Source organism: Prionailurus viverrinus, chromosome A3 (genome assembly GCF_022837055.1).
Source record: "Prionailurus viverrinus isolate Anna chromosome A3, UM_Priviv_1.0, whole genome shotgun sequence".
Classification (NCBI taxonomy): Eukaryota; Metazoa; Chordata; class Mammalia; order Carnivora; family Felidae; genus Prionailurus; species Prionailurus viverrinus.
In genome coordinates, this window is record NC_062563.1 from 107,524,362 (window position 1) to 107,541,474 (window position 17,113).

A 17,113-nucleotide genomic window follows, 5' to 3' on the forward strand; every position below is an offset into this window, starting at 1 on the left:
ATGCTGTCAGCACGGAGCCTGGTGTGGAGCTCTATCTCATGAACTGCGAGCTCATGACCTGAGCTGAAATCAAGAGTCAGATAGATGCTTCACCGACTGAGCCACCCAGGCACACCATGGCATTTTTCTAAGATTTCCCAAAGGCTTATTAATATAATAATAGAATTGGGAATATATATGGGAATTTCTCAAGAAAACTGAAAAGAATTTTGGTAGAACAGTTATAATGGCAAATAAATGGCTAACACATTCTTCAGAATATTCAGTATACTCAAAATAATATTTATTCCAAACTTGAGACACAGTTTGGTTTGTCTTGGCAAATGTGACAGTCAGGCAAGTTGCAAGAATACTGTGGAAAATAAAGATAAAAATGAAAAAAGAATACAAATTTTATCTTATTTAAAATTTTTGTAACATACAACATTACTTTTTCATTAAAAACAAAATTCTTATTTATGATCCAATACTATTGGCAAAGTTTAATTTTTACTTGAAGTTTAAATGTCAAAACGAACTTTCCTTTAAATTGTTCTGTTTTTCAATATGCAGGTTCTTTTTCTCCTGAATGAATAGTTGTGATTGCAAATTCAATTCATATAAAAAAATCTAGTACTTAAAAAAATAGGAAACAACCAGGACATTTGATAACAAATTATTTGCTGTATTGTGTTTAAAAAGAACAACTACTCAGTACCTTGACGGAAAAGTACTTAATGGACAATGTGCCCCAACAGGGACTAAAAACACAAACTATAAAGCCGGAAGAAAATCTGTAATTTTGGATAATGTGACAGAAATAGCATCACTTGAAAGAAATTCTTTTTACCTAATCAGAGTTAACCTTCTAAAAACTGTTGTTTTTTTTTTTTTACTTCTTCAGAGAAAATCTAATTTCAACATAGGCTCTGACTTTAATTTGACTTATAAATTATTTATCTAGATCAGTTAATGAAGAAGTTTAAGCATCTTTAAAGAAAAGACAGTAATTTTGAAGTAAGATTATGTTATTTTAAAACATAATGTTTAAAGAAAATAATCTTATGCAAGCTATTTAATGCTTCTGTGAACAATATCAGAAACTAATTGCTCTGCAGTTATTGCCACCCCTTGATGACACCCCACATCATTTTTAGTAATGTTAATCAGAAAATTGAACAATGATTGATGGTTATATTAAACTCATATATTTAAAACATTTCACAATAAATGCATCTTTTGATAGACCAGACTCCTAGGGAGCTCTCTTACTCTTTATAATTCCTTTATCAATATAAAAATTTTGAAACTTCAAATCACATGTTTAATACTTAAAAACAATAGTAGATTGGTACCCAGGGAGAGTATATGCCTTAGTTATAGGTATAATCATATAATAAGTAATGTATAAAAAATAACTTCAAGAACAAGGATTAGGGACGCCTGGGTGGCTCAGTCCGTTAAGTGTCCGACTTCAGCTCAGGTCACCATCTCACGGTCCGTGAGTTCGATCCCCACGTCGGGCTCTGGGCTGATGGCTCAGAGCCTGGAGCCTGCTTCCGATTCTGTGTCTCCCTCTCTCTCTGCCCCTCCCCCATTCATGCTCTGTCTCTCTCTGTCTCAAAAATAAATAAACGTTAAAAAAAATTTAAAAAAAAAGGACAAGGATTAAACTAGTGAAACCAGATAAATTAGAAGTTGTATGATACAGATAGAGCTTTGGTATAGACAATTAATTGGGTTGATGGCTGGAAGAAGGAAATAAAATAAATGTGCACACTTTGTGTCTACTTGTTTCAGGCATTTTATTAGGCACCTTCTATTTTCAAAAATAGTAACAGTGATAAAGTAGATATTCATTTTATAGCTGAGCAAACAAACCGTGGTTAAGTGACATTCCTTAGCTAAGGTCACACGTTTTCTAAGTTTTAGATCCAAAGGTACTCGTAGTATCTTGGTTGAAATACTCCTATGAACTTTATTTGGGAATTCAGAGAAACTTATTTATACAAACTCACTTGTGTGATTTCAAAACTTACTATAACTGACAGCATCATGTGAGCAAAGCAGCAATGAGATGTGAACTATCATAATGTTTCTGGGTAATGGGGATGGTGGCGGAAAGTTGGGTTATGAGGTAGAAATGGAGTTAACCTAAAATGTAGCCCGTAATTAACTTAAAAACCTTAAATACCATGTAAGAAACTTGGACTTGATGCTACACTCAGTGGGGAACCATCAGAGATTTTGATCAGATGGTAACCAAATCAAAATTATGGTCTAGATGTGTGCATTTCTTTAACTTGTTCTAGAAAGAACATAACATAGCATCGTTTCTAAAAACCATTCAGCTGAAATGCGTTATGCTGAAGTTATTTTTCCCCAAATTTATTGAGTTATAATTGACAAAATTTGTATATATTTAAAGTATAGAGATTGATGAATTTGATATGTGCACACGCTGTGAAATGATTACCACAATCAAGTCAATTACAACATCCATTACCATCACCTCACATAGTATTTTTTTAGTGAGAAAGCTTAAGATCTACTCTCTTAGCACATTTAAACTATGCCATACAGTATTATTAACTATATTCATCATGATATAAATTAGATCATCAGAATTTGTTCACCTTAAAAAAAAAAGAATTTGTTCACCTTAAAACTAAAGTTTTTACCCTTTGACCAGTGTCTCCCGATTTCCTCCATCCACCAACCCTTGGCAACCACCACACTTCTTTCTATTTCAATGAATTTGACACATACTGCAGTTATTCTAATTCAGAAGTAGTTTAATTTAATTTAAAATTAAAATATTCAATTTAAAATTAAAGTATAAGATAGCTTCATAACATTTGTATTCCTATCAAATATTTCTGTACTTTTATTTTCTTTTAAAACTGAATTCCAATATTTCTTTTTAATGATTAAACTTAAAATCTTCCCTACAAGGAACAGTTATCAGTCCCAAGGGGAGAAATTAGAAGAATGTAGGTGGATAATTTTGGTTGTTTGTTGGTTTAATGTTTATTATTTATTTTGAGAGAGAGTGTGCAAGGGAGGGGCAGAAAGAGGGAGAGAGAGAATCCCAAGCAGTCTGCATGCTGCCAACACAGAGGCCAATGAGGGGCTCAGACTCACAAATGGTGAGATCATGACCTGAGCCGAAATCAAGAGTTGGATGCTTAACCACCTGAGCCACCCAGACACCCCTATAGGTGGACAATTTTATGGAGAAGTCAGAGTTTATGGTAAAATGTATTAGAAAACATATCATAGGTTGAGTTTTGAGATGGAAAAAAAACATGGAGGTTTTCTTCAAGAGATTTACAGAATGCCTTCTGCATGTCAGAAACTCTTAGAGGTTCTGGGTTACATCCAGCATCAGGTAAGGCAGCCTGGCCCTCAGTGACCTTTTATTTTAGCAAGAGGAGACATTCAATAAACAGGTAAGGAAATAACAAAACTCTGACAAATACAATAAAATGGGTGAAAGAGAATAGGAAGTTTGGGGGGCTGTGTATGAGGGGTGTACTACATGTAGAGCATTTGAGCAGAGACCTTCAAGGTGTGAGAAAGTGAACTGAAAGCTTATCTAAAGCCCAGAGTTTCAGGCAAAGGAAAGACCTAGTGGAAATGACTGAGCCAAAAACATGCTTGGATTGTTTCACACATCCAAGTACAGTTGGTGTGTATGACAGAGTAGAGTTTGGGACAAGAGAGAGGGACAGCAGATGAGTTAACAAGAAGGTAGGTGGGGGGAGACCAGAACATGTAGGGTCTTATAAGACATTGTTTGCATTTTGGTTTTTATTCTGAGAAAGGAATTAATTAAAGGAATTTTATATGAGTGACAAGATTTTATTTACATTGGTGAAAGGACCATTAGGGGAGCAGCGTAGGGAGCAAGGGCAAAAACAAGGATGCCAGTTATAAATTATTGCAGTAATCCAGATAAGAGGCAGTGATGGCTTGGAGTAAGCTTGTAGCAGTAGAAATTCTGAGGGTAAAATTCCAGATCTGTTTTGAAGCTCAGGCCAATAGAATTTACTAATAGATTGGGTATGATGTATGAAAGAAATACTCCAAATGAGGTAGAGTGGATGAGCGAGAGCTGTTGGAAGAGGTAAGGAATCAAAAGCTTAGTTTTATTTATGGTAAGTTTGAGATGAATATTAGATATTGAGCTACAGATGTTGACTAAATAATTGTATATGAAAAGTCTAGAATTCAGAGGAGTAGTCAGCTTCAGAGATATACACTGGAGATTCATAAGTGTATAAATAATACTACGTGATTAAATAGGGTCTCCTATGGAGTAAGTGTAGGTGAAGGAGAAGTCTGAGGCCTAAATCCTGGGGCTTTCCAACATTTACAGGTTATTGGGAAAGGAAAATAGCAGTAATGGAGGTAGGAGGAGAATTGAAGAGATTGATATCTTGAAAATCAAGTGAGGAAAGATGTTAGGATGGAATAAATAATCAACTCTTGAGAAGTTAAACCACTGAATTTTAGCAGGGTTGACCTTGACAATACCTGTTTGTTGGAGTGGTAGGGGAGAAGGTTTAATTATACTGGCCTAAAGAGTAAACGAAGGATAACAAGTAGAGATGATATTTTCAATGAGTCTTATTACATAAGGATGCAAAGAAATGGGGCTTTTAATGGAGCAGAATGTGTGCACAAATACATATTTTAATATGGCATATGTTTTACTGGGTTTTTTCTCTAATTAAAATGATCCAGCAAGGATGAAAAATTGATAACGCAGCAGAGGGAGGGTAAACTGACTAGACAAGAGAAGGTTAAATAATGTATAGGAATATTAATATTTTGTCCATAATAACAGAGATAGAGGTAGGTTGGTAGATGTGATCCTAGGGGTGTAGGTGGAAGTCCTCTTTGAATACTTCGACTGAGGTTCATACTGTATCCTGATTGTCCTTAAAAATATTGAAAAATATTATCCTTAAAAGATATTGAAATCCATCGCTCTAATTGTTCTTTGTGAAAAATGGCATGGTTTTTAGTTTACTGAAGAACTTTCAGGTCCTTTTACTTTCAAGCCATCACTTTTTTAAAAGACATGATTTTAAATAATTAATATTTGTCAGCATAATAGAAGGGTTGATAAATATAGACATTATTTTAATGAATCCCTCTTTTCTGACTTGTTTTCAGTTTTTGTGAATGATATCATTAATTTTCTCATGTTCTCTTTCTATTTTCTAACTGGAGCATACTAACTTTCCTATAAATATAACTATTATTAGGAAAATAAAATGGGAAATGTAATTTCTTGGCTGACATCACTTTATGACACTTACTTGAGACTTCAGACAGACTTTGTTCTTGTACAAATCACCTCTTCAAAACTGTGCTCAACTTTAGGAAATGCATTTTACTGCTCGTAAAAAAAATTAGAAGAGCCAACTTTATTCTGGAATAGTAGTCCGCCTAAAAACATATTCTCAGGAAGACATTCACAACCATATGTCCAATACTAAAGGGCTTTATTTTGATTTTCAAGAGAGGTCATCTCAAGGAGCCGGCAGGATCTCCAATGACTGGTTTACTTCTTGGTAAAATTGAGTAATTTCAAATCCTGTTTATAATGCACTGTTTTGGCTGTAATTATTCTCCCAACTCTAAATCTACTGGGTTTTGGGGAAAACAACCAACAAAACACTTGACATTTGCATTTGTGTGGAAAAATTGAGAGCACAAAAGAAAATACTTTAGTCAAATAAGACCTAGTATTCCAGTTACAACTCTATACTTTGGCATGGGGTCAACTCTGAGATGCTATTCAAGCAATAGGACAAAACTTCCTCCTCAGAGAAGAGTGAGGACCAAAACCAGAAAGGATTATATCACTGAGCATCTTTAAATCATTTCATTTTTATACATTTTATGATATTTTTGAAAGAGCAGAGTTATACTTTAATGATTTTTTTGAACCACTTGGTGTTTAGGTATTTGGTAATGTTCCCTACCTTCTGCAGATCCACTGTTATCTTAGGAAAATGACATGAAACCACCATCTAAAATAAGATATATTCAGAACCACTGAATCTTGAAAAGAAAATCAAATTTGTAAGAAATGGCAAGAATTTTAACATCTCAATATTGATTTTATTACATATATACATACATATATATGTATACACACACACACACATATATATGTATATGTATGTATATATTTTTTTGAGAGAGAGAGTGCAAACAGAGGAGAGGAGCAGAGGGAGAAGGAGAGAAAATCTCAAGCGTGGAGCCCAATGAGGGGCTCTATCCCACAACCTGAGCCAAAATCACGAGTCGGATGCTTAACTGACTGAGCCACCCAGGCTCCCCTAAATATTGATTTCAGTTAGATAAGTATTATTATTTACACGTCTATAATTTATTAGACAACAAGGCAATGTGATTTCACAAATTTACTGAATCATTATTCAGACAATTTTAAAAAAAGCTTTTCGGAGCAGGGAGCAGAGAACAACCACATACATCTATTACATTATTATAGCCACTTTTTAAAAGTATACTATTGATTGAGAAGAGAATACAAGGAAAACAGTGACAAGGATTGCAGTAAGAGTGAGCATATTTTATGCAATTCATTTTTTAAAATTTTCAGATTAATATAGAAAATTTGCCTGTATAACACTGGAAGAACTTCTGTTCTTTATATTAATACTTACAAGTGAACCTTTGCTTTCATTTATCTGAAATGATTCCTGGAAAATATAGTTATGGATATAGACATAGATATTTTTCCATTTCTAAAAAATACTGTAATTTAAAAATCCTTTGGATATTTGTATACTTATAAATTAAACATCCATGGAAACAAGAAGGAAAATTTTATTCAGTTGACCATAGCATTGATAAATTCATTTATGCTCAACATTTTACATTTTGATCTTCTAAATTTTAGATCCTAGGTATATGTCTTCTCTAATCCTAAAACAATCAGTAGAAAACCAATAGTGAATTCCTATAAAAGCCTACTCAAAGACCATCCTAAAGAGTTGGTAGTCTTCTAAGATCACTCAAACTGGTTTATTATTATCATTGCTATTTTCTTTGAGATTCATAATCTATGAGTGGAAGACAACAGAAATACAAAAGGAAGTTATCTCTTGTTCTGAGCTCCCACCGAGTGTATGTATTATTTTCTTCTGGGGGAAAATTTTTGGTGTGTTTTTTTTTTGAATGATGAGAAAAATAAAGGTGACCCTTCAAATAAGATCATCCCAGAAATAATGAGTTTAGGTTTTAACATATGGAGAATTTTTGTATCTCTTTCAGTATAATGCGCCGAAGTATTACCAATTAAAGTAAGACCATGCAAGGAAAAATTTCATGAAAATATTTTGTTTAGTCAGATTCTTGGCTATACCTATATATATACATATATATGTATATATATATATATACATATATATATATATATATATATACATATATATATATATACACTTATGTAGAAAGGGCTGTTACATAGGTATTAATATTTCCATGTATATTTTCTTTTAGACAAGAAAGGGGAAAAATAATTAAAATTGTTAAAAATAAAAGAGAATCAGCTGTCAGAGGAGGATATGGGATAACTGGTTATGGGGAGAAACTAGTAAATTCCTTTAGAGCAGAATTTGAAAGCAAATACAGAAGGAAGACCACTGTCTGAAGGATATCAGGATTTACCAAATGCCTTCTTTTCTAGTTGGATTTCCTATCCACGTTGAATTGGAAATAGAGATGTTTTCTTCAGTCTTCTAATATTCATGTGAAGCGAGGTAAGTGAATTAAAGCCTAATTTTTGTTTATATTTATTTGAATTACTCTATTCAACATAATTTAAAAATGATATAATGTTTAAATTATATGTACTTGTGTAGTATGAATACTGAAAATTATGACAAAGAAAAAGACAAAAGTCTGGAAACATAGTATAGGATTATACTAATTAATTTTCATCATTTTCCAATGAAACTACATTTAGTTTTAGTTTTTTGGCCATATTTACCACAGAATACTTCCTGTGTAGTATTTTCACCGAGGGAATAATTAGGCCTTAGCAAACGAATAAGGTTTTTTGAATGTCAAAATGTGAGTTTTCCTGAGCCTTTTTTATTTCCATACAACCGAATTATTTTCTTCCTTTTTCAAATTTTCTTCCTTAATTTTCTTAAAAAAAATTTTTTTCCAACGTTTATTTTTGAGAGAGAGGGAGAGAGAGCGTGTGTGCGCGAGTGAGCAGGGGAGGGGCAGAGAGAGAGGAAGACACAGTCCAAAGCAGGCTCCAGGCTCTAGGCTGTCAGCACAGAGCCCAATATGGGGCTCAGACCCATGAACCCTGAGATCATGCTCCGAGCTGAAGTCAGATGTTTAACCGACTGAGCCACCCAGACGCCCCTAAATTTTCTTTTCTTAAAAAAATCATCTGAATGAAAGGTCTGAATTTGAATAACCTGTGATTCTATTAAAGAGCATAAATTACCTCTGAGACTATTTATAATATATATTATTTGTTATGTTATTTATATAGCATAAACAACAATATAGAAATATTCAAATAACTGTTTGAAAAATGTCTTCTCTGATCCTTCCATATGCTCTATGTCACTCGTCCAACCTTTAGCATGACCTTGGTTGCTGGGTTAATTATTTTATCCTTAACCAAACGTAATTTTTATTATGTCATATATTTATAATATATATCATATTTATTGATATCTCTCCATAAAACACTTCTGGAAAATAAAGGGAATGAGAGGCTTTGTGGTGAGTGTAATCAAGGAGATGTAAAAATATTGAGGTCATGAAGAGAAATGTGAAATGCTACATTGATCCATTTTTGAGCATGTCTGGGCCAACCAAAGAACAGTCTACTCCCAAGATGACCATACAATGATGCCTCTGCCAGGAGTCAGACAGGTGAAACTAATTATAGTAGGTGATATCATTAGGAAACACAATTACAACTATAAAATTAACCTCAATAGTGCATCTTAAAGTTTCTGGTTTTGTAATACAAGTACACGTGCAGAAAGATTGAGCTCCCTGAAAGGGAATTGCATGTTTCACTTAGTTTTTAATTTCTTGAAGCCTGATAAGTTGTTTATCATCTGTCAGATGTTGACTAAATATTTATGGTACAATAGGTTGATGTTTTATCAGAAGAACTATAGCAGTCCATTATGAAATATTCCACAACCAAGAGGGAAATCAACCAAATTGACTTTAAATATTTGGCTGAAAGTTACATCTGAAATATTGTTTTGGAAAATTACATACTGAGACAAATATAGGCACAGTGACTGGTTCTCATTATTCTGTACTAACTGTCCTCTCTCTACATATCAAATGTTGGATGATTTCAATTTTTAATTCACACCAAAAAAATATAATCCAACCAAAATAACATTGTCTCTTCCTTTAAAATGCTGTGTTTTATCTTTAAGCTTCTGACACGGTTTCTCTTCCCATTTAATATGAATGTGAAAAGAAAAAGGGCAGCTTTTCTATGTTCAATGTAAGAGATGGAAAACTAAAATACAAGACTTCAGGACTGTAGTGTATGGAAAGGAAAAAAATGATTATTACTATAAGTGGCTGTGCCTTCCTCCTCTGATTTTTTTGTAAATGATGCAAAGCATTATCTTTTAGTTCTACTTTATAATAACAAAAGAATAGTGAGTTAAATGGGGTGAATGTTGCTTCTCAATGGAAAAAAAAACATGTTTCACTGCAGTCAGTACACAATGCATTTTTTTAAGTGTTCGTGTTATGTTCCTAAGGGGATTTAGAATGACCAATATGAAGTAATTATTTGAAACGGAGCACGCTTGCCTGAGAATCCATCTCACAGAAATAAGAAGATATTTTTAACATAACTTCTACTATTTTTAACAGATTGTCACATTCAGGTCACAAAAATAATTATAGCATATGGTGCTTTATAGAAAGCTAAAGTCTCTTCAAGTATTGGAAGAGGCTTTCTAATACTTCTTCAGTTGTTTCTAACCATCTCTATTTTTATAGGAAAAGCCTAGAACTCTGAGGGTAGCCATATTTCTTATGTTTTAAGAGTGAATGCTTTATAAGTGATCAGAGTAATAAAACTTCAAATTATAGATTCTTGGGGAGATTTTACGTGAAACAGAAATGTAAAATGTTTTATAATAATCATAATATCTAGTGTAAATTGAATGTCATGTGTGAGGAACACTTTCATATCACCTCTTTTAAATTCCATGGGCTAGACACACCTACATTTTACAGATGAAAAGATTAGGGCATTGACAGGTAAGTAGCTGTCCGTGGTCTCACAGATACTAAATGGTGAAGTTAGAATTTAGATTTATTGTTTGGGGTTGCATGCAGAGTTCACATGCTTACTGATTATACTCTATCACCTCACCCAACTCAATGTTTGAAAACACAGAAGGATACTTTAGAGCCCACCCCCAACCTGTCCCCCAGAGATTTTTAAGTTTTGTTACTGTGGAAGCATAAAAGATTTCCTGAGAGCAAGAAAAGGAAACTTGGATTTATAGTGAAGACTTCCAAAATTACAAATACCGGCCTGAAGTCAAGGTACATCTTTAAAGGTTAAAAGTAGCGAAAGTTTGGGGCACCTGGGTGGCTCAGTTGGTCGAGAGTCCGACTTCAGTCCAGGTCATGATCCCGCGCTTCATGGGTTCGGGCTCTGTGCTGACAGCTCAGAGCCTGGAGCCTACTTCGGATTCTGTGTCTCCCTCTCTCTACCCCTCCCCTGCTTGCACTCTGTCTCTCTATTTCCCCAAAATAAATAAACATCAAATTTTTTTTAAAAAAAGTAGCTAAAGGTTAAGAAGAAAAGGAGCCAAATAGGCTCTGCGGCATTTGAAAATAGAATATAAAGTAAAAGACGTTGGTACAACTGGGACTGTCCTGATTAAGGGCAGTTTTCTTCTGGTCACTTTATGTACCCCTTTAAGTCAAGGATTGCTAAGATAAAAAATGTGCATATATGAAAAGTAGAAATGGTTAGAATCTGGTTTTAAATACATTTAAATGAAATAATACTGAGGGTTTTATCTTCTGTCTTCGTTATATTTTCCATTTTAAGCACAATTAAATGAAGAGAAGGGGCTGTTTCTCATAGGCAGAAATTGGCACATACATTCTATTATTTAAAAAAGAATTCTATATTCTGAGGGCTAGAATTTAAATACCAGCATGTAGAGAATTGGAAGTCAATTTCATAAAGACTTTTGCAACCTCGTATGCAGTGAAGTTAGAACTGATTATAATTTTAAAAGGTAAGGCTTGGGGTGCAGGGGTGGCTCAGTGGGTTGAGCATCTGACCTTGGTTCAGGTCATGATCTTGTGGTTCATGAGTTCAAGCCCCACATCGGGCTTGCTGTTGTCACCCTGTCAGCGCATAGCCCCCTTCTGATCCTCTGTCTCCCTCTCTCTCAAAAATAAATTAAACATCTTTTTTTAAAAAGGTAAGGTTTAATGTTTGTTGCCTTCTAATTACAGAAGTAGAATTTTTCATTCAAAACATTTCATCATGAATTTTTGCTCCCTAGAGGGTCCAAAATTGGTAGAATATATAATTTCTAAATTTTGGAAAGAGATTTGTCATGGTTTTTAGTGAGTTCCTCCATTTTTCTGCCCTTGAGGACCATCAAGTATAAACTCTCATAACAAAGTGGTATAAACCTGGCATGAAGATGAGACCTCCAGATAGACTCAGATATAGAATTAAAAGTAGAAACTTTCATATGAACACTCAGTCAGAAGTATGAGTTCCTGTTTTGCCCTGGGGTTTTCTGCTTTACCCATTCATCACCCTCAAGTTTTACAGAGTTCTGTGTTTTGAAGGGAGGAAGGAAGGAAGGAACGAAGGAAGGAAGGAAGGAAGAAGGCAGGAGAGGAGAAGAGAAGGGAGGGGTGTGGAGAAGAAGGAAGGAGAGAAGGGGAGAGGGAAGGAGAGGAGAGGAGAGGAGAGGAGAGGAGAGGAGAGAAGAGAAGAAAATGCTTTCTTAAAACTGTCTACCCAAAGAGGGCATTTTTATTTGTAGGGAATTTAGAGATTATTTCCACTCAAGATGGAAGTTTTGGATATTTATTAACCTCTTTGTTATTCTTGTCAAATGAAGAATTATGGGATTAAATTCAATTAGTATGACTTCCATGTTCCCATCTGATACAGTAAGAAACAAAGCGAGGGATTATTTTGGAAAATTCTTTCTTCTCTATAAATGTTTAAAAACCCCCAAATTAGTGGAAATTGCTTATTAGATCATTTCATGTCTATGGTTCCATACCTGGTAAATAATAAAAAATACGATGATTTAAATTACTCTTTTTGCAAAAATGAGGAGAAAAATAGATTTATACTGAACTGAAAATTTGAGTTCAACCAATATTTTTTAAAAAGCAAATGTGGTTGTTTTTTGACCACTCTCTACATGCCAGCACTCACCTCTTCACTGATTTCATGGAACCTAAGGCGTCACAATTTTTCTGTGACTATTCCCAGGTGGGGAAACAGAAACTGCACTGCAGAAGCATGGCTACAAGCCTGGCTGTGAATTAAATTAATTGCAAAGTAAGTGTTCTGTTCTGTGTTCCAATATGTTGCTTATTTTATTAAACTGCAGTTAAGGAGTGTTTACTTCAATCTATATAGGACAACCTCAATTTTATATTCTCTCAAATATCATATATACCGAGAATATATTGAAGAGCACTTATTTGATCTTGAAGTAGAAAAATGCAAGTTAACTCAACTTGATCAACATTTATTTACCTTGATATAGAGTGGATATATGTTTTAAATGAGAAAACTATCCAAAACTGAATTGTTTACCAAACGCAGAGAGAATCCAAGTCCTAGTTTTGACTATCATTATAGGAAAATTTTAATGCACAGATTCACACACAGACACACACAGAGGCTGTTTTGAACAGTTCCAGCGTGCATGAGTTTCAGTTATGGCGACTTAGTTAAATAACACCACCCCCCAGAAACACAGTTCAAATTTTAATTACAGTTTATTAACTGTGAATAATTGCACAAACTACCAGTGATACTACTAGTTCATTGGCCCACAAATCACTGCATAAATAACAGAAGTGCATCATGATCGACGACCAGTCCTCTCATTTGTTTCAAAGTCTGCCCATGAGCAGTCACTGCTCACCTGTTAGTTCATAACCCAGTAGCAGGTCCCAGAGTAAGGGATGCCAGTAAAATATTCCACGTTAAAGGAACTCTCAAAGATATTTCAGACATTGAAAGCACAAAAACTAAAATGTTGGAAGGTAATCTAAATTTAGAAAGAAGTATGATAGTTTGCTAAGGCATAGAAAAGGTCTCTGCTTCATATAAATTATACAACAAGAACAGTAAGGTAAGCACCATTCAAATGTCCCTCGGTAAGTTTTTTACAAAAGAAATAAAATATTTTAATTTCTCAGTGGTTCTAGTATTACAAATTGCAGTGTACTAAATAAATATTAATTTTACTGTTTTTCATCCTTTGATACATTTATAATAGACAGTAAGAGGGCTTTGAATGCCTTGACAAAAACTTTAAAGATCATGGAACAATCAACATGTTTCTTATCAATTATTAATATTACACAGGTTCAGGCTTCACAGTCATTTATACATAACTGCACTACCATACAATGTAAGAACTACGTATATGATGAGATTAAAGGGTTGTTTTGTTGGTTTTTCTTTACATTTTTATTTATTTTTGAGAGCAGAGAGACAGAGCACAAGTGGGAGAGGGGCAGAGAGAGAATGAGACACAGAATCCAAAGCAGGCACCAGGCTCTGAGCTGTCAGCACAGAGCCTGACGCGGGGCTCGAACTCATGAACTGTGAGATCATGACCGGAGTGGAAGTTGGTCACTCAACCGACTGAGCCACTCAGGTGCCCCAATGAGATTAAAGTTTTAACCTCCAATTTGAAATAGATGTGTATGTCTTCCTCTGGGAGTAATTTTGTTATTAGAGGCCTTAACTGATCAGTAATAAAGAGAAAAATATTTCTGGTGAGAGCTTATTTTTTCTTCCTCAATTGATCCTGTCTGAATTCTGAGTAAGAAAGCTGTCAGTAACAGGAGGAAAGGGCTTTCTCAAGGACAGTATTGAGAAAGGAATAATCTTCCCTGCTAGCTAATGACTCAGCAAGATTAAAATGACAGGTTTCTGTAGACCCCTCTCTGTTAACACAGCAGGTACTGGTCCTTTTGTTTTTCTTCTTGACAATTGTTTAAACCTTCATTAATAGGTGCTTGGCGTGTGTGTTGACTTTTTTTGAAAAAATCAAGTTGTAAACTTTGATTACAAATTAAAAATGATCTTCTTAAAAATCTCAAGTTGACCAAATGTGAAACAATTTAAAAACCTTAAAAAACTTTTTCTTTTTACATTTATTTATTTTTGAGCCACAGAGAGAGACAGAGCACAAGTGGGGGAGGGGCAGAGAGAGAAGGAGACACAGAAACAGAAGCAGGCTCCAGTCTCTGAGCTGACAGCATAGAGCCCGACACGGGGCTCGAACTCACAAGCTGGGAGATCATGACCTGAGCTGAAGTCGGACACTTAACCGACTGAGCCACCCAGGTGCCCCTAAAAACCTTGAAAAGGCCTATTGAGAAAAACCAGGCTTAAAGAAGCAAAACAAGACAAAAACAAACAAACATGTTTGTTATTACCAAAAAGGGGCGTCTTTAGGTAAAAATTATAAAAGCCCCTTGCTACATAGATAATGCAGATAATCCTGTTTATCTGGTCCATGAGCAAAAGGCAAGCACTTAAGATCATCTGCTCCAATCTTTTGTTCATTTCTTCTTGCTGGAATTTCATATTAATTTCTTCATGTTGGGTGACTAAATCAGACGATGGTAGAGTTGGTAAGCTGGCATTTACTCAGCCCCACCCTGCTCAGCCTGGGAGCTGATTGATGAATTCTCAGCTGGTCTCTTCCTCAGCTTGTGCCTTAGGGTTTTCCCGGCATCTGTGTAGGGGATTGAAGTAGCCACAGTACCTATGTTGAGGTGGCTACTTGACATTGGGTCTCATCTCCTTGATTTTCTATATCTTCTGCATTGATTCTCCCTAGCCTGTGGTTGGCTCCGAGAATCCCTCCGGAACTGTGCTCTGTACCCCCAATATACTGTCTCACTGGCCTACCTTGTTCTCCTGCACTCTGGTTATCCGCTCCCTTCATTACCTCTCCCTGTGCTGGAGGGTCAGAAGGCTGTGGCTGACTCCCAGTGGGTCTCTGCAAGCAGGTAGGTGGGAACGGTGGCCTGCCGGAGGGCGGCGCTGTGGGGCCTGGCCTTCTGGAACATGCTCTGATCCCTCCTTCTTTGCCCTACTCTCGCTATTTGGGTAATTTTGCTGGGAATTGCATGGAGGACCCCTGTCACGTCGAGGGCATCTCTCAAGGTCACGGTCGGCTGCATATTTACTGCTTTGCCCTGGAGCTCCGCCAGGGCCTGCCACATTTGCTGCCTCCACACCCTTTTCTCCCTCAACATCAAACTCCACCAGCCCTGGTCACCTACCCTGCCACAATCCTTCCAGGGTTGTAATGTACAATTACATCCTCCTTGGTGTCATTCCTGTTGATGAAACCATATCTGTTTCTTAGACTGAACCATTTTTGTGTTCTTAAAACCTTCCTTGTGTTGACCTCTTTGTTCCCTGGGGACAAACACTACCGATGTGAGGCCACCGGGCTGCAGCTCCCTGCACTCCTACCTGTCGAGTTGCCTCCCTTGATGTCCGCAACGCTGAGGGTGCGGGCGGTGGGCAGCTGCTGGTCTTGGCCTTGCCGCTCTCCTGGCGGGGCGGGGACAGAGTCAGGCTGCTGGTTGCGGCACCTCCTGCGTGGGTGTGACGGTGGGGCCCGGAATCCGCTACCGGTTGAACTCCTTATTGTTCCTTTTTCACAACTTCAGAAGCACGTGTCTCTAGGTCATCTGCCAGTGAACCACTCGCCAAACGTAGAGATTCGCAAGCTCTACTGTTATTAGATCTACAGCAAAGGGTTAAACGGGTCCAACTTTGGCTCAGGTCATGACCTCCAGGTTTGTGAGTTCAGCCCACATCAGGCTCTGCACTGACAGCTCAGAGCCTCATGTTACAGCAAATACTCGGCTCCCTGGAAGGGACAGGCAACACGCACCCAGGCAAACCGAAAAGACTGTTTATTTCGCACTGGTGCCTGTCCAGCGGAGTCCTCTCCAAAGGCTGAGCACCTAGCTTAGGTTTTACTGGCCTTTTATACATATGTGCTTCCTGCTTGGGCGGGGCTAGTACGGTCAAGCTTCTGGTTCCTGGCTGCAGGCTTATACAAGCAGCAAGCAAGACTTCAGAAGCCAAAAGCTTGCAAGGGGGAGTATCTGCCTCTGACATCAGGCTGCCCCTCTTTATCTGCTTTTTACAACCTTTCTTTCCCCTGGAACCTGCTTCAGATTCTGTGTCTCCTTCTCACTGTCCCTCCCCCGCTCACACTTTGTCTCTCCCAAAAATAAATAAACATTTAAAGAAAGTTTTAGTGGCACCTGGGTGGCTCAGTCGGTTGGGTGCCTGACTTCAGCTCAGGTCATGATCTCACGGGTTTGTGGGTTTGAGCCCTGTGTAGGGCTCTGTGCTGACAGCTGGGAGCCTGGAGCCTGCTTCAGATTCTGTGTCTCCCTCTCTGTCTACCTTTCCCCCACTCATACTCTACCTCTCTCTCTCAAAAATAAACATTAAATAAACAATAATTTAAAAATGTTTAAGGATATACAGCAGAGATAAAATCACAGAGATTCAAACTCTACAGCAAAGAGAAAGGAATGAACCGATAATGCCCACAAGATAGATGAAACTCAAAGTCATTATTCTTAGTGAAGGAAATCAGACACAAAATAGTACATATCCAATAAAAACTCTGAAATGCAAACCGATGCGTAGTGATAGAATATCACAGTAGCTAGCCAGCACACGGACTGCAGAGGGACAGAAGCACACTTCTGTAGTTGATAGAAACAGCATTTGTATCTTGTGGTGGTGGGTTCTCAGCATATACATCTCTCAAAACTGATGGACGTGTGCTCCTCG

The 17,113-nt window shown here is 36.6% G+C and overlaps 1 pseudogene; it reads right to left on the minus strand.

Moving 5' to 3' along the window:
• Window positions 1-14,971: 14,971 nt before the first annotated feature.
• LOC125162965 (Y-box-binding protein 1-like) lies at window positions 14,972-16,423 on the minus strand (annotated as a pseudogene).
• Between the last annotated feature and the right edge of the window lie 690 nt (window positions 16,424-17,113).